The sequence below is a fragment of the Mobula hypostoma genome, chromosome 4, assembly GCF_963921235.1.
Source record: "Mobula hypostoma chromosome 4, sMobHyp1.1, whole genome shotgun sequence".
Classification (NCBI taxonomy): Eukaryota; Metazoa; Chordata; class Chondrichthyes; order Myliobatiformes; family Myliobatidae; genus Mobula; species Mobula hypostoma.
This window is the reverse complement of record NC_086100.1, coordinates 45,604,435-45,632,234: the sequence shown is the minus strand read 5'-3', so window position 1 is coordinate 45,632,234 and position 27,800 is coordinate 45,604,435.

The following is a 27,800-nucleotide window of genomic DNA, read 5'->3' as shown; positions in this document are numbered from 1 at the left end:
ATACACTACATTGTAGATTTTTGCTCTTCATAACTCAATTATTTTGATCCTTTTTCTAACATTGTATATGCAACCAATCTACAGCTATATACACCTAAAACCATCGGACTGGCTTGTCTTTCCAGTCAGATTTTGGAGGCAATCTACCTTGTAGTATACAGCTGAGATCTGGCATTCTTTAGCGAGAGGATGGTGAATTTGAGGAATTCATTGCCAAGGATAGAGACCAAGTCATTAGGTGTATTTGAAGTGGAGATTGATTGGTTCTTGATTAGTAAGGACGTCAAAGGTTACAGGGAGAAAGCAGCTGATTAGGGTTGAGAGGGACAATAAATCAATCATAATCAAATGGCAGAGAAGACTCGATGGGCAAAATGGCCTAATTTTCCTCCGGTGTCTTAGTAAAATCAATAGATCCTGACCAGACAAATAGTTCATAATGATAAACCTATCAAACATTAGAATTAATCCGAATGTTCAGACATCCATCTATGCTCAACAAACCCAACGCAAAGTACCAATTGAATTTGAGATCATTCATCTGGAATCATAGTTTTTGGATAAAAATAGAAAGAAATCAGTGTAGAATGAAGTCTACTTGCCTTAAATTTTGTTCCACTCCTGGTGAAGTTTAAATTCTAACTCCAATCCAGTTTTATATGGTGTTTCCCATTGTAAACACTGAAATCAGAGAAAAACTCATTTATTGCTTAGTGGAAAATTGAACTCTCCGGGGAGGAGGCTGCAACTTTGAAGGTTGTGGTAGAATGGATTCCTGAAATGGGTCAAACGTCCTCCTGGGATGGGATTATGGTTCATCTCTATGTTTCCATGATATTTGAGAAGTACATTTCCACTAACTACTACTATTTTTCTTCTTCCATGTTAGGTCAATTTTATTGTATAGTGTGAAGTGTACCACTGCTCAAAATCAAAACCTCTTTCCTTTTATAGTTGGACAATGGAAGATGAATGAGAATTAATTACTTCTCCCATTGATTACTACCCTAGCTCCATCTAATTCCCAGTTGTATCCATTGTCTCCTTTCAAAAAAACAGCTGTTACAGCACACTTCGTACACAATAAGAAGGATAATTATTCAAATAACCTGTACCACCATGTATTTATTGAACAGATTCTATTGTAAAATGACTTGATACAATAAAAGCTATCAAAATTATGATATAACGTCAAAGCTGAAAAAATATAAGACTGTAAAAATTATTTTTTGAGTAGGTGTACAAGATTAAAGCTATTATTTGGAGTAGGATAACCTTGGAAAAGTAGATCATTTATTGAAATTTGTAATGAAGGATACACATTGAATTGCAGTGAAGGCAATAAGAACATGTTATTAGATTTCTCTTGACCCAGTAGAAATATTAGCTTATTAGATAGAATCATGAAGGGATCAGATGGTATGTCGGAGGTTATTAGAAAGCTAAGGTCTGAACAAGATTTGTGTAGGTTGACAACTTTTTTTTAAAAGGTGACAATTATGCAGACATAGAATGTTTATCTATTAGTAGAATGTTAGAGAAAGAATCACTCCCATTAGCTGAGATCATGTGTGAATTTTTATTTAGACTACTAATATAATTATTAGTAAAGTCACTAAACCAAAATATATTTTCAGCATGTTCAGCCTACTAATAAATATAAGACTTCTCCAACTTAAATGACTTCAGTAAGTTGAGTGAATGGGACCCAAGCATCTTAATAATATGCTTTATGGGAACATGTGGAACCAATAACTGGTATGACAGCACAGAGAAGTGAAGTACCTGGGAACTGTGCCTAAAATATGTCAGGCAGGATTCATTTGACTAGCTATGCGCCACCATGCTGGTGTCAAATACAAAAATATTTTACATCTAGCTAAATAGGATATAATAATTCTGTATTGTTTTTAACTTTTATGAGTTTCTTTGTACATTTTATCTGTTATGGGTTTACAAAATTCACCAATTTGTGAATCTGGGACCACATAGGAAAGCAAATAAGCAATCTAAATTGTACTTCACAAGACTATCCATGAGGAAGGAATTGCTTTAGTCTAGGGTGAGCATTACAGATAATAAGCACTTGCTTATGATTGCACTTATTAACAATTATTTTTTAAATAACAAAATTAATTGGACTGATCCCAATGAAGCTGCTGGATAAACTTTATTGGCTGACTGTGATTTAAGAAATTGAGGGCATCTTTTGTGAAACGATGGCTTGGGATGTCTCTCAAAAATGGAACCAACATGTTGACACCGATGGAAAGGAGCAATAATCATTAGGGGATTTTCTTATCTGATTTATTGGATTTGAACTACAGAAAATAAGAACCATATTTAAAATCCTTAAAAATGCATCTGCAATGAGTTTTATGATTCAGCATATGCAATCTACAATAAAAAAAGAAAATGCTGGAAACACTCAGCAGGTCAGGCAGTACCTGAGTTATTCCAACATTTTCCAATTTTATTTCAGAGTTTTGTACATCTGCAATTTTTTGCACCTCAGTAACAGTTCTGGACCATGATCCTCTGTTTTACTGAAAGGTCATCAATCTGAAGCATTAGGCCCTGTAACTTTCCTCAAAGATCTTGCCTAACCTTTGGATTATTATTAGCAATTTTTCTTTTGATATTTGCCATTTTCCTTTTATTCTTAACACAAGAGGTTTTTGTCCCTTTATTTTAATTTATATAGTGCAAGTCACACTACTGAAGGGCATTGCTATGCCATTTGTAAATATTCCTTAGTTGTCTCCATGTTGAATAGAAATACATTCATGATTACTATTCACTTAGTTTAGACTTTACACTCAATTGTATTCATTCCCCTAAACTCAAAGTGCTCAATATTGGTGTGACTGGCTGAAAACACTTGTAGAATTTCAATCACATTCATTTACACTAGTTTTAAAAATATTCTACTGGAATTAGCTATTGCTCAAAATTCTGGAAATGCCAAAGTAAATTAATTATCAAAGACACTTTCCATTAATGATGCTCATTTGCAGCTTTTTGAAGCAATTCCAAAATATTCTGTTGAATCTTTGATTAAGCTATTAATTGGTACATTTTGAAATGCTTTGAACGTGCACTTTTACAATCTTTTTTCATTAAAACTAGAAAATAGTTTTTATACTTTTGAAAAGTTATTTTAATTAATTTTAAACTGTACTTTATTCATAGGTTATAGATTTTTGTCACAAATTTGTATTCAAGTCTTTGTAAGCAAACCTTATAAGATAACCATTCTTAAATACAGGTTACAGGTTGTTTAAAAAAACAGTTGTTTTAATAATAAGTCCTGATGAACGGTCTCAGCCTGAAACGTCGACTGCACCTTTTCATAGAGATGCTGCCTAGCCTGCTGCATTCACCAGCAACTTTTATGTGTGTTAGTTGTTTTAATACCCTGGTTTTGCATTCACTAGTATGCCAATATTTGAAGGTGAAAAAGAAATTTTCAGAATAGCCTGTATCTGATTGTAATTTCTATTGAATATCTGTGCTCAACTGAGGAGTTTAATACTTCTATATAGTCATACAGCATATAAACAGCCCTTTTGGTTTACTATGTCCATAAAAATCTTCAGGTAAGCATCCATTTCCATATCCATTATCAATATTTGGTCCCTAACCTTCTATTTATTTTACTTAATTGTCGCCAAACAATTGATACAATTATCACAGTGATATTTGATTCTGCGCTTCCCACTCCCTGGATTACAAATCGATAGTAAATATTAAAAGTTTAAATTATCAATCATAAATAGAAAATAGAAAAGGGAAAGTAAGGTAGTGCAAAAAAAAACGAGAGGCAGGTCCGGGTATTTGGAGGGTACGGCCCAGATCTGGGTCAGGATCCGTTCAGTAGTCTTATCACAGTTGGAAAGAAGCTGTTCCCAAATCTGGCCGTACGAGTCTTCAAGCTCCCGGAGGGAAGAGGGACAAAAAGTGTGTTGGCTGGGTGGGTCGTGTCCTTGATTATCCTGGCAGCACTGTTCTGACAGCGTGCGGTGTAAAGTGAGTCCAAGGACGGAAGATTGGTTTGTGTGATGTGCTGCGCCGTGTTCACGATCTTCTTCAGCTTCTTCTGGTCTTGGACAGGACAACTTCCATACCAGGTTGTGATGCACCCTGGAAGAATGCTTTCTACAGTGCATCTATAAAAATTAGTGAGGGTTTTAGGGGACAGGCCAAATTTCTTTAGTTTTCTCAGTAAGTAAAGGCACTGGTGGGCCTTCTTGGTAGTGGACTCTGTTTGGTTGGACCAAGTCAGGTCATTTCTGATATTGACCCCGAGGAACTTAAAGCTTTTGACCTGTTCCACTTGCACACCACCGATGTAAATTGGGTCGTGCGGTCCGCTACTCCTTCTGAAGTCAACAAACAATTCCTTCGTCTTGCTGACATTGAGGGATGGGTTATTGTCTTCACACCATGTCACCAGGTTCTTAATTTCCTCTCCGTACTCTAGCTCATCATTACCCGAGATACAGCCTATAATTGTGTCATCAGCAAACTTATATATTGATTTCAATGGAAACTTGGCTACACAATCATGGGTGTACAGTGTGTACAGCAGGGGGCTGAGTACACAGCCTTGTGGGGCACCGGTGCTCAGAGTGATTGTAGAGGAGAGCTTGTCCCCTATTTTTACAGCCTGGGTCCGATCTGTGAGGAAGTTGAAGATCCAGCTGCAGATTTGAGTGCTAAGGCCCGGAGCTTAGGAATCAGTTTATTTGGAATGATGGTAGTAATTAGCAATAATTAGTAATAATAATTAGTAATATTTAGTAATAATAATTAGTAATGATTAATAATAATTATTAGTAATTCAAATGCTTTGCAATGCTATGTTAGGTTACGTCCACACTAGACCCGATAAATCCATAACCGAAACTTTTTCCTTTCATTTTGACCCTCCGTCCACACTGAAACAGCGTTTTCCTCCCCCGAAAACAGAGCTTTTCTAAAACACTCCCCAGAGTGTTTAAATCTGAAAACACCAGTTGGCTGTTGTAGTGTGTTACGGGTAACTGGCTAATTTTAAAAATGCTGTCATGACGTGCCAGAACAAATGGTGGTGGCAGTGCGGCATTTCATTGCTTTCTTGAACACAACCTCCAACACCACAACAACAATACCTGACAATAGATGTGTAACAGCCTAATGTAACATTGTATGGAAATACAAGATAACACTGATGCAGACATGTTTTATACATTTAACAAGGTGCTTTATTTGTCATGGTCCCTTCTGGCAATTCCCCCCCCCCCCTTACTATTTACCTCAGGAATTGGGCCTCAATCCTCTTGTTTAATTTCCAATCATTCCCAGGTTCCACTAACTACACACACCTGCTTTCCATCAGAAAATGCAGGATAAAGACCCTATGATCACAACAATGAGCTGCCAGTTCGTTGTTTGACTCTGGTGTGAGTAACCTTGTTTCATGGTTTGTAGAACTAATAGTTCTAAGTCTAACATCACTCCTTGATTCTCTTCAAACCCAAGACTTCGGGTAAAGACTCTCCTGGAAACTGATTCCACACCCGACTCTGACCCGCATCTGTGTTCTGCACCTGGGTTTGTCCACCGCCACGCTTGTGTAACATTATAAATGTATTGCTTGTGCAAATATTCAATAGGTGCAATTGTCACTTTTGCCCAGTAACTCGTTTTATTGCACATGTTAAATACAGCAAAATAATACACAAAGACATGGCAAAAGTAAAGGCAAACAAATGAGGTAACAGCAAATTTCACTTTTGCCCAGTAATAAGCCTTATTGCATTTAGTTGTAGCTGTCGTCCCTTTCATCGGTGAAGAGACTATGGCTGTAAGAAATGTTTCTGGACAAACACGCACCAACTATACCGTTTCCTCTTCGCTTGTTTTCTGTGTGTCCTGCGCATGTCCAGTAGGAGGAGATTTGCCCAAATATCCATTCTAATGTGGACAGAGGTATTTTGAAAAATGCCTGGTGTGGATGCCTATTGTTTTTACACGAAACCAGTGTTTTCAAAATTATCCGGTCTAGTGTGGATGTAGCCTAATTGTCTGTATTTACCATGCCCTCAGGCAATATGCTTTAGATTTTAACAATTCTCTGCCTAATCTGGGCAGAGATTAGGGAAGAAATTTTTCCCCAGATAATTTTCAATGGCAAAAGTTGTTTCATTTAACTTTTTTTTGTCACGTAATCCTGTCCTAATAATATATGGTTTATCTAGTACAACACCAGTTCTGATTAATTTGGATAAACAATATATATTGTTCCTTTTCTGACACAAGGAGATTATTGTTATAAATTACAAATTTGATCAGAAATCTGTGTCAATCTCGCTTGAAAAAACAGTTTGGATGCCATAATTAAAACTTAACTACACTTCAACCGAGAGAAGCAAGAGATTATTTCTTCACTTAATTGCTATTCAAAAATGGTTGTGGTTATTGCATCAGAACCAGGGGATTTAGCAGTTTGTCTATTTGCATAATCTGCAAATTTACATTATCTTGCCTTGGTAATAAATAGTGATTATTTGACTGTAGAATGGAGGGCCAGTATTCAACCAAAGAGTTTTAGGTTAGAGTAGTGGCATTTCTATGGGCAGAGTTTAATTTAATGGTCACAGTTTTAATTTTTTTTTGTTCAATTTACGAAATGTAGGCACTGCTGACATGGCCAGAATTTGATGAAACATTGAAACATTAGTGGTGAACCAACATCTTGGACTGCTAAAATGCTTCTAGTGAAAGTACTTCTGAATCAAAATCAGAATCAGTTCTATTATCACTGTCTTACATGGTGTGAAAGTTGTATTGTGGCAGCATTTCAGTGCAAAGATATAAAATTGGTATAATTTACAAAATAAGTAAATAGTGCAAACAAGAAGGAATAAAGATGTAGTGTTTATAGGTTCAGGGACTGTTCAGAAATCCGATGACGGAGGGAAAATTGCCATTTCTGAATCATCGAGTGTGGGTCTTCAGGCCCCTATACCTTCTCCAAGATGGCAGTAACAAGAAGAGGGCATGTCCCAGATAGTGAGGGTCCCTTATGATAGATGCCACCTTCTGGAGGCACCACTCTTGAACTTGTCCTCAGTGGTGGGGAGGGTTGTGCCCTTAGTAGAACTGACTGAGTCTACAAAACTCTATAGCCACTTATGATCTTGGACGTTCAAGCCTCCATACTAGACGGTGGTGCAACCAGTCAGAATGCTCTCCATGGTACATCTGTAGAAATTTGCTAGAGTCTGACCAAATTTCCTCAAACTCCCAATGAAGTAGAGTTGCTGGCATGCCCCTTTCATGATTGCATCAATATGTTGGATTCAGGGTAGATTCACCAAGATGATGACAGCCAGGAATTTGAAGCTGCTCACTTTTTCCACCACTGATCTTTCAATGAGGACTGGCGTATGTCCTCACAAATTCCCCTTACTGACGTCCACAATCAATTCCTCGGAGTTGCTGACATTAAGTGCAATGTTGTTGTTGCAGCACCATTGAACCAGTCAACCTAACTCATTCCTATATACCTCCTTGTTATCGTCTGAGATTTTAACAACAACAGTGCTATCACTTGCAAATTTATAAATGGTGTTTGAGTTATACTTAGCTATACAGTGAGTGTAGAGAGGGTAGAGTGGTAAGCTAAACAATACTGTTGGATGAGGAAAGCCAAGGATTTAGATCCACTGATAATGAGGATACAGCAGTATATTTCCTGTACATGATTTGAAGTGGAAACTGGAAGTAATTGATGCAAAGAGAATTTTTATTTAAAATATCTAATTACGTTGTTAGGCTCTCAGGATTTCATGATCTTTAGAAATGATGAAACCATCAGATGAACTGCCCTCAGGTCTTCTGAACATATGGGATTTTACGTGTGGATTGGAACTAGGAAAGAGCAAATATACAGCTGTGCACAATCTTACAAGCAAATATAGATGCATTGGAAGTCCACGTTAAGGTTTTTGGCTTTCAATATAGATGACATTGTACACGTGGGCAAATCTGCATCATGTACCTTGAGTATTAAAAGTGGTAAAAGTTCTTCATAACCAGTGCCATGGCTGTTGCAGAGATTGTAAGTATGGCGTTAGAACTAGAAAAATTTACTATAAAATTTTCATAGTTCAGGCATAGCTTTGCCAATGTTTTGGATTGTACCCTTACCACACTCCAATGTTTCAAGAAAGCAGCTCGCTCCTCCCTCCTCAGAAATAGCTGGATCTGGGAAACGCATCCCAGCCTTTTTGGCAATGCCCAGAGTTCACTTCTTTATTTTCCAAAATAAAACATCAGAAGTATCTCTAAGGCAGGTTAATTTGTTGGTCTACCTTCTTCCTCTTTTATAGAACTGCTCTGAAATCAATATTTAATCATCTGAGTTTTAATTAATCTGCTGAATAGTTCACCTCCTAATCAAACAGCAGAAATTGGTTAGCTATCTGGCATGGCAGGAATAACAGAAGACCAGCATGCCTAGAAATTCCACTGCATGAGATGATATAGCAGCAGGGATCAACATACCATCTTGTACCTATCTTTTCCAGAGGCTGTGGGAGACTGCCAAATCTCTTCACTTTAACAAGGTGGGGTTTGGGGGTGGGGTGGGTGAAGGATGAGGGACCGTAGGATGGGATAAGTAGCATAAGTTCAAAAAAATGAAGGGTTGTAGTTCATAATGGCAGTCTCAAAGATGGAGGAAGCCTATAGAAGCTGTATCAGAGATCATGACATCATGGCCTGAGACACAACTGTGGACGCAGAAGGGTTAGGACCTGATGGGGAGGTGGATCTTGTGGAGAGCATGGGAGATAATGGATAGTGCCTGAAAAATGGGTGAAGAAATTCATTTGTTAAGCAAGTATTTAATTGAAAAAAACACATTTCTGAAGACTAACACCAGCTGCTCCTTGAACAATATGATCCAAATTCCACTGCTATGCTCCAGAACAGTTATGCCTAGGAAACAGTGTTATCGATGCACTCCTGGTGTAGAAATCATTTTTCCAGCACAAAGTTCACTTGTGCCGTGAAATCACAACTGAGTTCCCAAATTCACAGTCTACTGGGAAAAATACATTTTGGAAGTAACAATCTTATGCAATTGACTTTCTGGGGTGCAGGTACATAACAAAATGAACCAAGCCTGAGAACATAATGGATCAAGCAATAATATCTCCACAATGGAATCTGTATGAAAACACAGAACAGAAAGTAAGAGAAGAGTCAAGATGTTTAATTTCATTTTAAGTACTTGAGAATATAAATTTTCTTATTGTTTGCAGTAAAAATATCAATGCAAGAAGGGAGGAGGATGTACGTCTCCCACAGGATGTGGGAGTTTAGAGAAGCAGATTTTTGCACAGACAAAAATATCTGCAGGGTGTCTTCTAATGAAATTATTCAGCTCAAGATCTCAGAACCTGAGGTGAAATCGGAGACAGTCTGACATGAGGAGGGATGGTTCTGAAGTCAGCGTTTCAGAGTAGCCACCTCACTGAGAAATAGTGAACTGGAAATGAATGGGAAAGCTGGAAGAATCCAAAGTTCAGAGAAAGGTGAAGGGATATGTTAGAACAGAATAATTCAAGAAAATAAACTTACTTAACAAATTTAAAACACAGGCTTGCTGTAGGGATATTCAGAATTTTTTGTACCATCAACAAAATGGTATGTTATCCTTCATTATAAGAGAGTTTGATTATAGGGGTAAGGAAGTCTTGTTAACGTATAAGAGACCATACCCAGTGTATTGTATATACCGTAGTTTTAGTCACTTTTCCAAAGTTAATATGCCATTACTAAAACAGGTCTAATGTGTCATTGCTGTCACAACCAAAACCTAATTTGCCATTCTTCTAAACTCCAAAGAATATAGTTATTGGTTACTTAATTTGTCATCACTAGAACTAGTCTAATGTGCATTTTGGAGTGTCGTGTCATGTGGAAAGTACAGAAAAGGCACATTAGACTCATCCTAGTGATGGGGATGGCTAATGAAGGAAAACAAAACAGTAGTTCTTAGAGTTTAGAAGAATGAGTGAGGATCTCATTGAAATTTAGAAACTTCTTAATAGGCTAGATGCAGATAAAGATTCTGAAATTAGAAGTCACAGTTTTTGAGATACAAGGATGGTATTGCAGTAGAAAGATTGGCCATGATCATGATGAATGGCCAAGTGAGTGTAATGGAGCAGATTATTCGATTCTATAGTCTCTCATGTACCCTGTTTCTAGGTATTGCACATTATGTTTTACAACATAACAGTGGCATCAAACACATGGTTCAGGAAGGGGTGGGGGCATGATGAAGATAGGTCAATCAGGTAGCAACATGGTAATTGTGAATATTCATTAATTAAGGGATACTATTTGGTAAAACAGATGGAGAATCCTGGTTGTCATTCTAATGAGAAGATAATTAATATATTCCCAATATTGGAGAAAATACTAAGACAAAAAATAATCAATTTTAAAGCAATAAACTCTCACAGAAAGAATGTATTTATATTATAAGGAAGCTAAATTTGTTCAAACAGAAGTTCAAATGTGTTAATCTCTAGATGGCTAACCAATCATGTCTTGGAACTAGTGGTTAGGAAGATAAAGGGCTCAGCAGGTGATTAAGGGATATTGCCAATATTAGAGTTGCATTTCTGGAGCATTCACTCCAGTTCTAAGGAAATAAAACAAAACTATGCTGGAGGGATGGTTGACAAGTAAACAGGAAGTTAAGTAATGAACAGACAAAGGCAGAGCGGTGCGGCATTTCTCTGTTGGTAAAAAATGAAGTCAACTCATTAGAAAGAGGTGATAAAGGGTCAGAAGGTGCTGAATCATTGTTGATAGAGCAAAGGAACTGAAAGGGTAAAAAGACCCTAATGGGAGTTATATATGGACCCCCAAACAGTAGTAAGGATGTGCTCTACAAATTACAATAGGAGATAGAAAATGCATGCCAAAAGAGCAATGTTACATTAGTCATGGGTTGAAGATTTCAGTATGCAGGCAGATTGGGAAAATCAGGTCAGTGCTGGATTCCAGGAGGGGGATTTTCCAGAATGCCTAAGAGATTGCTTTTTAGAGCAGCTCACGGATGAGCCCACTAGGTGATCAGTTATTTTGGATTGGGTGTTGTGCAATGAACTAGAATTGAATAGAGAGCTTAAGATAAAAGAATTCTTTGAGGTAAATGATCATAATATGATCAAATTCACTCTGAAATATGAGGAGAAGCTAAAGTCAGATGTATCACTATTACAGAAGAGTAAAGGGAATTACAGAAGCACGAGAGAGGAATTGGCCAGAATTGATTGGAAAAGAACACTGGCAGGGATGATGGCAGAGCAGCAATGGCTGGAATTTCTGGAAGCAATTCAGAAGGCACAGAATATATACATCCCAAAGAGGAAAAAGTATTCTAAAGGAAAGATGACACAACTGTGGATGACAAGAGAAGTCAAAGCCAACATAAAAGCCAAAAAGAGGGCATATAATAGAGCAAAAATCAGTTGGAAGTTCGAGGATTTTGAAGCATTTACAAAACCTACAGAAGGCAATTAAGGAAGTCACTAAGAAGGGAAAAACTGAAATACAAAAGTAAGCCAGCCAATAATATTCAAGGGGATACCAAAAGTTTCTTCAGATACATAAAATGCAAAAGAGAGGCAAGGGTGGATATTGGACCCCTGAAAGACGACACTGGAGAGGTAATAATGGGAGGCAAGGAAATAGCGGATGAACTGAATAAGTGTTTTGCATCAGACTTTACCGTCGAAGACTCTAGCAGTATGGTGGAAGTTCTAGATGTCAGGGGGGATAAAGTGTATGAAGTTACCATTAATAGAGAGAAGGTTCTTGGGAAACTGAAAGGTCTGAAGGTAGATGAATCACCTGGACCTGATGGTGTACACCCAAGGGTTCTGAATGAGGTGGCTGTAAAGATTATGGAGGCATTAGAAGTGATCTTTCTAGAACAACTAGATTCTGGAACGGTTCTGGAACACTGGAAAATCGTAAATGTCACTACACTCTTCAAGAAGGGAGAAAGGTAGAAGAAAGGAAAACATAGGCTAGTTATTCTGACCTCAGTGGTTGGGAGGAACATGATAAAATAGGCCATAGTCAGCATGGTTTCCTCCAGAGATAATCTTCCCTGGCAAATCTGTTGGAATGCTTTGAAGAAATGACAAGCAAGATAGACAAAGGAGAATCATTTGATGTTATGTACTTGGATTTCCAGAAGGCCTTTGACAAGGTGCATCACATGAGGCTGCTTAACAAGCTACAAGCTCATGGTATTACAGGACAGATTCTTGCATGGATAAAACAATGGCTGATTGGCAGGAGACAAAGAATGGGAATAAAAGGACCCTTTTCTGCTTGGCTGCTGGTGACTACCAGCATTCTACGGCGGAGTCGTGGTACCGATTTGGTACCGGTTCTTTTTACATTATATGTCAGAGATTTGGATGATGGAATTGATGGCTTTGTTGAAAAGTTTGCAGATGATATGAAGATAGGTGGAGGGGCAGGTAGTTTTGAGGAAGTAGAGAGGCTACAGAAGGACTTAGACAGATTAGGAGAATGGGCAAAGATGTGGCAGATGAAATATAGTGTAGGGAAAAGTATGACTATACACTTTGGTAGAAGAATTAAAAAGGTAGCCTACTTTCTAAATGGAGAGAAAAGACAAAAAAAACTGAAGTGTAGTGGGACTTTTCTGACTGGCTGCCCCTGACTAGTGGTGGTCCACAAGGATCTGTTTTGGGACCAATTCTTTTTACATTATACTCCAATGATTTGGATGATGGAATTGATGGCTTTGTTTCAAAGCTTGCAGACAATTTGAAGATTGGTGGAGGGCGGGTAGTTTAGAGAAGTAGAGAGGGTACAGGACTTAGATTAGGAGAATGGGGAAAACATGGCAAGTGGAATAGAGTGTCTGGAAGCGTGTGGCTTGTGCTTTGGTAGAAGAAATAAAAGGGTTGACTATTTTCTAAATGGAGAGAAAATACAAAAAACTGAGACACAAAGGGACTTGAGAGTCCTTGAGCAGGATTCCCTAAAGGTTAATTTGCAAATTGAGTCTGTGGTGAGGAAGGAAAATACGAAGTTAGCATTCATTTCAAGAGGACTAGCACCAAAAAGCAAGGATGTAATGTTGAGACTTTATAAAGCACTGCTGAGACCTCACTTGGAGTATTGTGAGCAGTTTGGGCCCCTTATCTCAGAAAAGATGTACTGAAACTGGAGAAGGTTCAAAGGAGGTTCATGAACATGATTCAAGTATTTGCTGACTTGTCACATGAAGAACATTTGATGGCTCTGGGCCGGTTTTCATTAGAATTCAGAAGAATGACTGGTGACCGAATTTGAACCTTTTGAATGGTGAAAGGACTTGATAGGGTGCATGTGGAGAGGATGGTTCCTATAGTGGGAAGAGTCAAAGACCAGAGAACTCAACACTCACAACATGCTGGAGGAACTCAGCAGGTTGAGCAGCATCCATGGAAACGATCAGTCGACGTTTCGGACCGGAACCCTTCGTCAGGACTGAAGAAGATGTCAGTGGACAGTCTGTTTCCAGAGATGGAGACTGAGAGATCGAGAAAGGGGAGAGAAGTGTCCGAGATAAACCAAGTGAATTTGAGGGTTGGGTGGAAGTTAGAAGTAAAGTCGATGAAATTGACGAGCTCAGCATGGGTGCAGGAAGCAGCACCAATGTAGTCGTCAATGTACCGAAGGAAAAGTTGGGGAGCAGTACCAGAATAGGTTTGGAGCACAGACTGATCCATATAACCAACAAAGAGGCAGGAATAGCTAGGGCCCATGCGAGTTCCCATAGCTACACCCTTAGTCTGAAGAAAGTGGGAAGAGCCAAAAGAGAAGTTATTGAATATTAGAACCAGTTCCGCCAACCGGAGGAGGGTAGTGGTGGTGGGGAACTGGTGAGGTCTATTATCCAGAAAGTAGCGGAGGGCTTTGAGGCCTTCTTCATGGGGAATGGAGGTGTATAGGGACTGGACATCCATAGTGAAAATGAAGCGGTTGGGACCGGGGAACTGGAAGTTATTGAAGAGGTGGAGGGCATGGGATGTATCCCGGATGTAGGTGGGGAGAGACTGAACTATGGGTGACAAAATGGAGTCCAGGTAGGCAGATACAAGTTTGGTGGGACAGGAGAAGGCAGAAACTATGGGTCTACCAGGACAGTCAGGCTTGTGGATCTTGGGGAGGAAGTAAAACCAAGCGGTACGGGGTGTGGGAATTATGAGTTTAGTGGCTGAGGATGGAAGGTCTCTGGAGTTGATAAGGGCGGTGATAGTACGGGAGATAAGGGTTTTATGTTTTTTGGTGGGGTCCTGTTCCAGGGGTAAGTAAGAAGAGGTGTCGGAGAGCTGCCGTTTGGCCTCAGTGAGGTAGAGGTCTGTCTGCCAGAATACTACAGCACCACCTTTGTCAGCGGGTTTGATGGTGAGTTTGGGATTAGTGCGGAGTGAGTGGAGGGCAGTGCGTTCAGAGGGAGTGAGGTTAGAACAGGAGAGAGGAGTGGTGAAGTTGAGACGGTTGATGATCGAGTGCAGGTAGAAGGCCTGGGCGAGGTGTTCAGGAGGAGGAAGAGGGTTGAAGACGGGAGAAGGGGTCCTCAGTAGGGGGAGAGGAATCTTTGCCAAAGAAGTAGGCTCGGAGACGTAGCTGACGGAAGAAGAGTTCAGCGTCATGGTGGGCACGGAACTCACTGAGGTGTGGACAGAGGGGGATAAAAGTGAGGCCCTTGCTAAGGACGGAACGTTCTACCTCAGAAAGGGGAAGGTCAGAGGGGATGGTGAAGACACGGCAAGGGTTGGGGCTGGGGTCGGAGGAGGGTGAAGAGTGGGAGGTCTCAGGAGGGAGAGGGGGGTTGGGATGTTCAGGGGGAGCGGGTTTAGGGGAGGATGAGGGATCAGAGGAATGGAGGGGTGATGAGGGGTAGAGGGAAAGTTGGGAGTCGCGGGGAGGAAAGAGGGTAGTGGGGGAATCAGACGGGCAGTAGGACCCAGCGGCAGTAAGAGCGGTCCCGGTCCGGAGAGGGTCGGGACCTCAGTCTGAGCTGGATCTGGAGCTGGGGGTGGCAGATCCTGTAGTCTGCAGGGCCCAGAGCTGAGGTCAGAGTCGGAGGCGAGAGTCTATGGCCTGCCGGGGGCTGTTGCCCATGTCCGGGAGGCCATAGTTCCAGTCGGGGTCAGAGTCAGAGGCGGGTGGGTCTTCAGCCTGCCGAAGGCCTGAGAAGTCGAGGTCTGAGGGGTCGGGGTCCGGGCTGGAGCCGGTCGTCGTCGTGGGCTCCAGGCTGGCGAGCTTGTGGTCCTTTGTCCTTCTTGGACACGAGGAAGGAGAAGAGACGGCGGTTGGAGGCGTGAATCTGGCGGAGAATGAAGTGTAGGAGAGGCCCAGAGTGGTGGCAGAGAGAGGGACAGGGCCTGTAGGTATCTCCATATGGCAGCGAGCGTGGCGCGGAGAATCCGGCGGAAGCATCGGAGGGAGCAGCGGTCAATGAAACGGAGGTACCTGGGATCCACGTTGGGTCTGAACTGGGAGACCTGGAACCGGAGCTAGAATCCCTGCAGTAACAGATGGCAGCGGAGACACGTTCCCAGGAAGGAGACATGGCTGTGGTAGCGGGTCTGGGTGAGGATCTGGTCGAAGAGTCGGAGAGAGGCGGAGATCACAGAGGGGGAGCAGTGAGAGAGGGTCTCACTGAATTCCCGTTGAAGAGAAGATTTAAACTTCTTCAGGGTAGGCATACCTCGAAGAGACTTCGCAGCGGAGTAGAGAATCGTAAACACAAAATGATCTGCAGATGCTGGAGTCAAAGCAACACTCACAACACGCTGGAGGAACTCAGCAGGTCGGGCAGCATCCATGGAAACGATCAGTAGATGTTTCGGGCCGGAACCCTTCGTCAGGACTGCCAAAGACCAGAGAACGCAGCCTCAGAATAGCGGGGTATCCTTTTAGAATGATATGAAGAGGAATATCTTTAGCCAGAGGGTGGTGAATCTGTGGAATTCTTTGTTGCAGACAGCTGTGGAAGCCAAGTGTTTATGTACATTTAAGACAGGGGTTGATAGATTTTTGCTTGGTCAGGACATGAAGGGATATGGGAGAAAGTACAAGATTGGGGCTGAGAGGAAAATTGAATCAGCCTTGATGAAATAGCGGATCAGACCCAAGGTGCACGTGTCTTAATACAGCTCATATAGCTTATGGTCTTATAGTCTTATAAGACATGGTCCCTAATTCAGGCAGCATGCTAGTAAATCACCTCTGTACTCTCTCTAAAGCTTTCACATCCTTCCCACAATGAATCAACAAGAACTGAACACGATACTCCAAGTGTAGTCTAACAAGAGTTTAGAAGAGCTGCAACTGAAAGATGACAAGCTATGGCTTTTCATTTTGATGAAATAGTGGATGGAAGACCTTTGGAATTCATGTGTACAGTTTCACAAAACAGTATGTGCAATAGGCCAAGTAAAGGACTGTAAGAAAAGCTAATTAAATATTGGATTTTATGGCTAAAACACAGAAATAGAAGTTAAACAGTTGTATTAGTTAATTAGTTAACCTTAAAAAATCTGTGGTAAGACAATTATTGGTATCTCGTACTCACTTTTGAACCAATGTTAAACTTTTAGAAGAGGCAGAACTCCCATTCATTAAAATGCTTCCTAGCATGATGGAACACAAGAGCTGAGATAATTCAAAAATTGGAGCTATTTTTATTAACATAAGGATGACTTGATAGGTGTCTTTAAAATTTGTTTTGAATGGAATAGAGTCTGTACAAACTGCCTATTCACAACGACTGAAGGGTCCCTCTCTTGCTCCAATTCTCCCTTGTTTCTGGAGACTGAACTTTGAGGATAAGTGTCCCATGGGGCATGAGAAATTTGGAGAGAAAAGAATGCAATCTAATATGATTTAAAATTAGTTTTTGTCTTGGAGCATAGTTGTGTAATCACAGATAATTGTTGTCGGAACCCATAAGTCTGGACCTTAACCAACTGCAAATATCAATGTTCATGTGTGTGTGTCGATTTCAATAGTGTGAATTTCACTCGAGAGCAGCTGTTTTGGTCACAGCTGATATCAGGAGAGGAGAGGGGTCTCAGTCACACACCATCATGACATTGATGGCTGAATCTAAAATTTACAGCTCTGACTATAGCATAAGGCTTGGGGCAGTTGGCAGAGATTCATTTGCAAATAAGTAAGTGATGAAGTCTGTAACATTTTAAGAAACCTGTTGAACTATATAGGAATTCTTGTTTTCCAAGCTACTTGGTTTAATATGTTGTCCTGTATTTATTTCATTCTTACATAATTTTGAAGAATTAAGTGGGGCTTTCTTCGTCAGACATCCATATGGGTGGGAGTCACAAGTGCCATTGACCCCCAGCTCTCGGGGGTCAGAGGTCTTTGTGAGTCAGGAGGTCAAAGCCCAAAGGTAAAACCCGTGATCAACGAGTCTGGGGTTGACGTCTGAAGTTGAGACCCATGATCAGCAAGTCCTGGGATCAACACCCAGAGGTCAGAGAATTCTGGAGGGCAAAGCTGATGATTGAAGTCCAGAGCTCAACGCATCTGGAAGTAGTAAGCTTGATGGCCAAAGACCGAAGTTGGTGAGTCCAGAGGTAAAAGAATTCAAAGTAAAACTTATCATCCAAGTACCTACAACTATGAGATTCTTTTTCCTGTGAGCATACTTAGCAAATATATAGAATAGTAACACGAAACAGGATCAATAAACAAATATAAACAAATAAAAAACAAATATGCAAATATAAATAAATAGCAATAAATAACAAGCATGAAATAACAAGATAAAGAGCACTTAAAGGAGACCATTGGTTGTGGGAACACCAGAAATAGAATGAATGTATTTATCCCCTTTTGTTCAAGAACTTGATGGTTGAGGTGTAGTAATTGTCCTTGAACCTAGCGGTGTGAGTCCTGAGGCACCTGTACCACTGGTAGAGGCTGGAAGGTGGAGTCTTTGAATCTGAGCCAGTTACTGGAGGTTGGAGGTCCAGCATCTGAGAGTCTAGGGCCAAGGACCAGAGGCCAGGAGGTGGCATGTCCTGGGGTTGGAGGCGTGTGTGTGTGTGTGTGTGTGTATGCACACAGGGGATGGAAGATTAGGAAAGGGGTTTGTTTTGCTGTTGTTTTCTTGTTTTGTTCTGCTGTTGTTGCTGTTGTTTGTGTTGCTCTTCTGAACATCAGAGGCAACCATTTTGACAATGGTAAGTGTGATGACACTTATGGGCTGACCCCAACGCATCCTTGGGTGCATTGGTCATTAACACAAACAATGCATTTCACCGTATGTTTCGATGTATATGTGACAAATAAATCTGAAGTTTGAGCTAATATGTTGGTCTGCTCTTGTATCCTTGTCTAACTCACCAAAACATCTACTAAAGTGATGCAAATTCAAACAACGAATGATTATCATTGAAATCTCAAATATTAAGCTAGCTTTTAAAATCCTTTGCATGTTGGAGTGTACTCAATCAAGTTATTTTGCTCCTTTGATGGAGTAATAAGATTTGTAATCTAAACCTACACTGAAAGCCTCTTCATGCAAAATGAATTTTCTCTGGAGCTTTACATAAACAATCACATCGAGGACCATCTGCATCAATCGTGATATTAACTAATTAAACTTCTCCAAACAACTCACATTGATCCAAAAGAACAAACAGCATAACTCTGCTTGTTAAAGACAAGTCCAGCAGTTGGTCTATGCAGAATTAATTTTCAGGTCTGGATTGAACTATGAAGCTCCCAGTATAGAGTCATAGAGAAGTACAACACAGAAGCAGGCCCTTTGGCCCATCTAGACCATTTAAACTGCCTGTTCCCTTCAACCTGCACCAGGACCATAGACCTCTATATCCCAACCATAAGTGTACCTATCCAAACTTCTCTTAAACTTTGAAATCAAGCTTGCATGGATCACTTGTGCTGGCAGCTTATTCCACACTCTCACAATCCTCTGAGTGAAAAGGTTTCCCCTCATGTTCCTCTTAAACTTCTCACCTTTCAACCTTAACCAATGACCTCTGTTGTAGTCCCAGTTAACCTCAGTGGAAAAGTCTGCTGGCATTTACCCTAACTATATTCCTCACAATTTTGTGTATCTCTGTTGAATCTCCTCTCTGTTTTCTATGTTCTAAAAAATACAGTCCTAACCTGTTCAATCTTACCTTATAACTCAGACCTGGCAACATCCTTGTAAATTTTCCCTGCACTCTTTCGGCTTTACTTACATCTTTCCTGTAGGTAGGTGACTAAAAGTGCACACAATATTCCAAGTTAAGCCTCACAAATGTCTTATACAACTTAACATAATATCCCATCTTTTGTACTCAGTACATTGATTTATGAAGTCTAATGTGCCAATGATCTTACCTACCTTTGATACCACTTTCAATGAATTATGTACCTCAGTGCCCAATCATTCACTGTGCAAGACCTACCCTGGTTGGTCCTACCGAAGTGCAAAACCTCATCTGCATTAAATTCCATCTGCCATTTTTCAGCCCATTTTTCCAGTTGATACAGATCCCTCTGCAAGCCATGATAGCCTTCCTCACTGATCACTACACCTACAATCTTGGTGTCATCCACGAATTTGCTGATCCATTTAACCACATTATCATCCAGATTACTGATATAGATAACAAATAACAAAGGAGCCAGCATCGATTGCTGCGGCACACCGTTAGTCACTGGCCTCCAGTCAGAGAGGCAAACCTCTTCTATCATGCTCTGGCTTCTCCCTCAAACCGATGTCTAATCCAATTTACTATATCATCCTGAATACCAAGCGGCTGAACCTTTCTGAGCAGCTTCCCATGTGGGACCTTGTCAAATGACTTACTAAAGCTCATGTAGACAACATCCACTGCCTTGCCTTCATCCACCTTCCTGGTAGCTTCCTCAAAAAGCTCTATTAGATTGGTTAGACATGACCTACAATGCACAAAATCATGCTGATTATCCTTAATCAGTCCATGTATATCCAAATACTTATATATCCAGTCCCTTCAAATACATTCCAATAATTTTCCCACAACTGATGTCAGGCTCACTGGCCTATAATTCCTGCTTTCTGTTTTTTAAACAGTGGCCCAACATTGTCTATCCTCCAGTCCTCTGGTACCTCTCCTGTTGCTGAGGATGTTTTAAATATCTCCACTTCGGCCCCAGAAATTTCTGCACTTGCCTCCTGTAGGGTCTGACGGAACACTTTGTCAGGCCCGGGGGATTTATCCACCCTGATTGGCCTCAGGGTAGCAAACACCTTCTCCTCTGTAATCTGTACAGAGACCATGAAGTTGATGCCGCTCTGTCTCACTACTAAAGACTCTGTATCCATCTCCTGGGTAAGTACAAATGCAAAGAATGCATTTAAGATCTCCCAAATCTGTTTTGGCTCCTCTCATCGATTACTATTCTGGTCTTCCAGAGGACCAATTTTTATCCCTTGCAATCCTTTTGCTCTTAACATAAATGTAGAATTCCTTAGTAATCTCTTTCACCTTGTCTGCTAGAGCAACTTCATGCTGCCTTTTAGCCTTCCTTAAGTGTTCTCCTTCATTTCTTGTACTCCACAAGCACCTCATTTGTTCCTACTTGCCTATACCTGCTATGCACCTCCTTTTTTCTCTTAACCAGGGCCTCAATATCTCTTGAAAACCAAGGTTCCTTACTTGATATCTTTGTTTTATTCTGACAGGCACATCCAAGCTTTGTACTCTCAAAATTTCATTTTTGAAGGCCCTTGCTTTCCAAGTACACCTTTGCCAGAAAACAGCTTGTCCCAATCCATACTTCCCAGATCATTTCTAATAACATTAAAATTGGCCTTTCTCTAATTTAGAATCTCAACCCACAGACCAGACCTATCTCTTTGCATATTTACTTTGAAGCTAATGGCATTGTGGTCACTAGACGCAACGCATTCCCCTACACAAACTTATGTACCTTGCCCTGTCTCATTCCCTAACAGCAGATCTAGTATCGCATGCCCTCTCAGGGACTTCTACATACTAGTGAAGGAAATTTTCCCGAACACAACTAATAAACTGTGTCCCACCTAGTCCTTCTACAGTATAGGATTCCCAGTCAATATGTGGAAAGTTAAAATCACCAACTATAATATCCTTATGTTACTTGCAACAGTCTGTGATCTCTTTACAAATTTGTTCCTCTAAATCCCTTGGACTGTTGAGTAATCTATAACATAGCCCCTTAACATGACCATACCTTTATTATTTCTTACTTCCACCCATAATGCCGCACTAGTCGAACTCTCCAGTCTGTCCTGACGTAGCACTATCGTGAAATTTTCTCTGACTAGTAATGCCACTCCTCCTCCTTTAATCCCTCCTGCTCTGTCATGTCTAAAACAACAGAACCCCAGAATATTGAGCTGCCAGTCCTGCCCGTCCTGCAAGCATGTCTCACTAATGGCTACAACGTCACTATTCCAGGTATTGATCCCTGTCCTGAGCTCACCTGCCTTTTCTATGATACTTGCATTGAAATACAGGCAGCTCATGACACTAGTCGCACCATGCTCAACCTTTTGATTCCTGACTTTGTCTGAGGTCTTACCAACATCTGCCTCTCCAAACTCTCCACCAACTGTTCTAGCACTCTGGTTCCCATACCCCTACAACTCAAGTTTTAACTCCATGTGACATTAACAAACCCTCCCACTAAGATCTTAGTCCCACTTCAGTTCAGGTGCATACTGTCCCTTCTGTACAAGTCCAACCTGCCCTGGCACCTGGGAGGCAATATACTATCCAGGAATCTCATTCTCACCCACTGACCCTCCTGTCAGTTCCCTAACTAACGAATCCCGTATCACCACGGCGTACCTCTACTCCCCCCTCCCCTTCTGAATTACAGAGCTGCTGTCACCACCCAGTTTCCTGTGTCCTACACCTTGGGTGTAACTACCCCTCAATATGTCCTATCTATCACCCACTCAGCCTCCCGATTGATCCGGAGTTAATCCAGTTCCAGCTCCAACTCCTTAACGCTGATTGATAGAAGATGCAGCTGCAGCTTCTCACAGTTGTAATGGTCAGTGGTCCTTTCCACATCGTGCAAGTGAACCATTCAGTCATCCTGCCTGTCATACCTACTGTCCTAGCTGAGCAGGTATAAAGAAGGGAAGGGAAAAAGAAACATAACCTGGAGTTTTTGTTTTCTTTGCTTTTGCTGACTGAAGCCTTTCTTCACTGAAGCCTTGAAGAGCTAAAGCCTCAAGATTACCACTTTGACTCTCCACTCAGACAATGGCTGTTGCGATGATGGCCATCGTTCTCGCCCCAGACTTCCTTTAATATGTTGTTGCTAATCAATCAAAAACGTAGATTGGTCACTGGCCAAAGCTCAAGTATGCTGCCGTGACCCACTGCTGCCTTTTACTACTTGGGCAGTGGACCTGAGTGAAATCCCTTCCTCTCAAACTTCTGATATCTGGTTGGTCAAAGCTCTGTGATGCATAGGAAACCTTTGCACATTTTGAAGGTTGAGGCATGCACACTTGGATTCACCTATCGCCTGTCATCTCCTGTCTCAACCCACCCCCTCAGCTTTTTACTGGCTATCTCCCCATAATATTCTCAGTTTTGATGTAGGGTTTCGAGCCAAAACATCCTTTCTCCGCACAGTTGTTGTCCGACCTAATGAGTTCTTCCAGCAAGTTTTTCTTTTTGTTTTTGTTGCTTCTACACAGCTGAAATAGTAGTCAACAATATCCAGCACTGAAAAAAAATGTTGATTACAGAAAATGAAGTGTCCCTAATACTCTATAATTTGAGAGTTTTCCTTTTGTATTTGAATGTAGCATTTATGAAGAGGTACTGAATATAATGTACATGAAATAAATTGTTTTTAGTTTTATACAACTTTTGCAGGAAAATAACAGTTATTCACATAATTTCAGACATTTCAACCCTTTTAAACTGCAGTACACTCTGCTTATAGATGACTGCAAGGGCCAACACCCGAGCAATCACATTGTCAAGTTCGCCTATGAAAGGGCAGTGGTGGGACTTATCACCAAGAGCAATGAGATGACCTTCAGAGAGGAGGTAGAGGAGCTGAAGGCCTGGTTCCAGTTAAACAATCTTTCTTAATGTCATCAAGACAAAGGAGATGATTATTGACTTCAGAAAAACTCATACCGCTCTCATCCCTCTTCACATCAGCGGCATAGCGGTGAAAACGGTGAGCAATTTCAAACTCCTGGGCGTGCATATCTTGCACAACCTCACATGGTTCCAGAACATGTCCTCTGCAGTCAGGCAAGCCACCAATGCCTCTACCTTCTGAGGAGGTTGAAGAGAGCTGTCTTATTCACATCAATTCTCATGGCCTTCTACAGATGCTCAGCTGGGAGGATCCTAACAAGATGCATCACTGTATAGTACAGAAACTGCACTATGGTGGACAGGTAGGTTCTTCAACAGGTGGTTAAACCTGTCCAATGCATCACCAGCAACAACCTACCCAACATCAAGGACATATATACAGAAAGGTACCAGAAAAAGGGCAGCAATATTGTGAAGGATCCCACCCATGTGGCTGGGGGCGAACCCAAGAGCAGGACACAGGCACGGAGACAGGGTCGTGAGGCGTTCGCGCAGCCGCAAACATGGAATAGGTATTCAGGAGAATCTTTACACGGAGACAAAGTTTATGTAGATTATTCAGGGAATGGTTCAGAGCTTAGAACTGACAGTCCTAAGGGATCAGAAAACAAGGTTTACGCACACTAGAATAGACCAACGAACTGGCGAAGCATGACAGTGACGCCAGGGTTCTTATCCTCAGTTTGCTGATGGAAAGCAGGTGTGCTGTAATTAATGAAAACTGGGAACAACTGGAAATCAGACAAGGGGATTAAGACTTAATCAAGGAGATAATAGCAAGATGGGGCATTGCTGGATGGGACCACCACACACCCTGCTCATGGACTGTTTGTCCCACTCTCACCAGGGAAGAGGCTACCCTGCATCCACAACAGGACCACCAGACTCAAAAATGGATGCTTCCCCTAAGCCGGCAGTTTGATCAATGCTTCCACCCACTAACCCACCAAACGACCCCCCCACCTCCATTACATACGCACACCTTGTGACAGTTTATGTACATATAATCAGTCTGTGTATACAGCAATTACTTATACATTGTGTGTTATAGGATTGCTTTTATATTTATTGTCTTATTCATTGCTGGGAAACTGCACAGGGTAAGTGTGGACTTTTCTTATGCGCCATGACGTAATCTTAACCTATGCAATACTATTACTAGCCAATGAAATAATACTCAACATGTTACTTGAATTGAAGTATCATCATTATCATTATGTGCCTTGTCGTATGATGTGGACAATCATTGTCTTTCCATGACCATGACTGTTAGTTAATTTTTTTTTTACAGAAGTGGTTTGCCGCTGCCTACTTCTAGGCATTGTCTTTACAAGACAGGTGATGCCAGTCATTTCCAGTACTCTCCAGAGATTGTCTGCCTGGCATCAGTGGTTGCATAGGACTTGTGATAAGCACCAGCTGCTCATACGACCTTCCAGCACCTGCTCCCATGGCCTCATGTGACACAGATCGGGAGCACTAAGCCAGTGCTGTACCGTGCTCAAGGGTGATGTGCAGGCTCGTGGAGGAAAGGAGCATCTTACATATTCTTTGGTATCTCCACCACGCCACCCAGAATTGAAGTACAGATGAGAGAAAATTTTGGATATCTCAACATTTTATAATGACATTTTAGCAAAATAGTATCTTTGCAATGACAAAACAATAAATGCTACTAATCCAGCACCCTATTAGATCAAATATTAAACTTTTCCAGTGTAATAAATTCCATCAGGTTAAAATTATAAATTCCTTTTCATCGACTATATAAACCTACCACACCAAGTCATTTATTTCTAAATCAGCAGAGCAATACAAACCCACCCATTTTGTTTAACATTGCTGTAAATAAAGATAACCCCATCTCTAAAGCAAAGATGTCTCATGGTGATAATCTGTTGTGAAACGCAAAGATTATTGTCAAGTTTCGGTGTAATGCCATAAAGGAAACAAAAGACTGCTATAATGTAGATAATGTAGATGAACAGCTCTGTAACGCAATCCTACTTTTCTTTACTGTATGGTTACAATGATGATTTAACAAACTTACATTTGAAAACATACAGAAGGCGGGGAAATAAAGAATCAATGCAATCAGATGTAGTAAGTTCTTCCAGCTAATTCAGGTCATGAACGCTGACTACAGTTCACTGATAATAAGTTCAACATTTTCCATTTTGAAAACAAGGGTCAAAAATTGATTTATGTGCTGCGACTGAATGAGTCACTAGAGAGAGGCACTCAAGCTGGTGAAGTAAAGTTCTTAATTCAACACAGCAGATCTTCTGGAGAGAACCCAGTTCTCTTATAACTCAATTTATACGTCATGAACAGAAAAACACCAATAAGCAATTAACTACAGTTACAATGGCTATAATCACTAACTTTGAAATTTTGAATATAGACAGGTAACTGCAGAATTACATATTTACAATTGTAGCACATCCCACCTAGCAGTATCTCCTTCCTTGAATACTCAGTACTGGTGGTAGGTCTGAAAGCTTCAGATCACAAACACCAAACCCTCAAAGTATCTCACTTTTATTACAATTTTGTGGGATGGCTTCTTGAATATACAACTAGCCAAAATATTCATTGAGTGATAAAACAGACCTGACCTGAGCTATGCATTAAGTGGTAGGATATGTATTTAACCATATGTTAATAGAGGAGATGGTCACTTAATTCTTTTCCTGACCTCATCCTGAAGTTTCAATGACTACCAATTAACATGGATAATTCATCTGTTTTTTATCCCTGTTCAGTTTCAATTGTACAGAATCAGAATGTCCCACGCCCAACAATGAGTTTCAATGGTCTTAAAATATGAGATGAAGTTAAATTGTGAACAGGCTTTACTTCTTGAAGAATGGTTCTCATTCTAATTCATATCTGTTATATATAATTTCATAACTCCAGCATAGTCCTTAACAGTATGCATTATGTGGAGCTGCAGAACCCTGTGGTGAGCTGAAAAGAAATTAAAGTGAGGATGGATGAATGCATAGAAGCAACTACAAAGTGTTTAGTTACATTTTTAACAAAGGAAATGTATTAGAGGTGTATTGGTGCAATTGGCGAAGGTGGTGTATTATTAGAGAAACAGATGAAGAATCAAAAGATCACATTGTTGTATAATGTATTGAATGTCTAATTCCATATCAAATATTGTGTAATTCTCATTTAACATAAGGAAGGATGTTACAGTATCATTTTGAAGATGCTTCCAGAACTAAGCAACATATCTAATTCCGAACAGCAGCAAAAATTAACTTATGAAGAGCTATGAATGAATCCGAACATGTTTTCTGAGGCAATTAGATACTGAAATTTTTCATGTTTTCAAGATTATGACAGGAATTCACTCTGGTAAAGAGCTTGCATTAATATTTTTTAATTTATTTCATTATTGAAGAATAGAATTTCAAACTCAATCCTTCTGCAGTAAATTTAGCAGAAACTCTGCATGAGCTTTGAAATGATAAATCAACATACAGCGCTTCCTAAAAAAACACATCCAGCATTATCTGTCAGTGCTAAAACTCACCAGCAGGAAATCAACTATAATAGAATATACCAGTGACAGTAAAGATATATAAATGGAATTTTTAAAATGACCGATCTTTGATTAAAATCTAAAAAGCCCATTCCCAGTTGGTGGCTCTCTAGTTACTCCTCTATGTAATATGATGCTAAACAATAAAGAACAAGCAAAGAAGTCTACATTATATCATTGATGGAAAGTAAGTATTCATGGAAGTTGGGAGGAATGGATATGACTTGCCACGATATAATAAGAGCTTAATAATCTACCAAGCAATTCTACAACACAATTGGTAAAGATACAACAAAAAATATTGCTAACTGAAGAAATGTTTGGAAGTCGAATTTACTATCATTGAGAATAGATGAGAAAGAAGGGGAGGGTAACATACAAAGAATAGGCATTGAAAACGTTGTGTGATATGATTTCTAAATGACTACTTTTTGTGATAGCTTTTTAATTGTCTTGTTAATTTTGAAGTTTGTAGATTTACCCTGTGCATTGCTATTTGAGAAGTTAGTAATCAAGATATGCTGGTGATCTTCCGTAATTGCCACACTATAATTTTCTGTCCATTTATGCATCGGTGATTGCGTGACTCGAAACAAATGTTTTAAGCCAATTGATGCTTGCTTTAAAATAATCTGTATTCTGGTTGCGTAAAATAAACAGAGAACAAGTAAAGAAGTTGTAAGGCAATACAAAATTTTAATTGACTCTTCTCAATACAGGGCAAGCATTCCTGCCCTTACTGAAGGTTATATTGTCTGCTTGAAATGATTACAGTGAGCTTGATTCAGTCTCCTCACAGCATGAGTTCAGTTGTTCCTTACATTTCAAGACACTTCCTTCATTACGGTCACATATTTCAACAGAAATATTCTTCTAAATGCTTCAAGTTAAGATCAATTCTTCACATATCAGCTTTGATCTTAATTTTAGATAGGATCTGGGTAAAGTGGTAATGGTGAAATTCAGTAGTTTGGGGAAATAATATTTAGGATGTT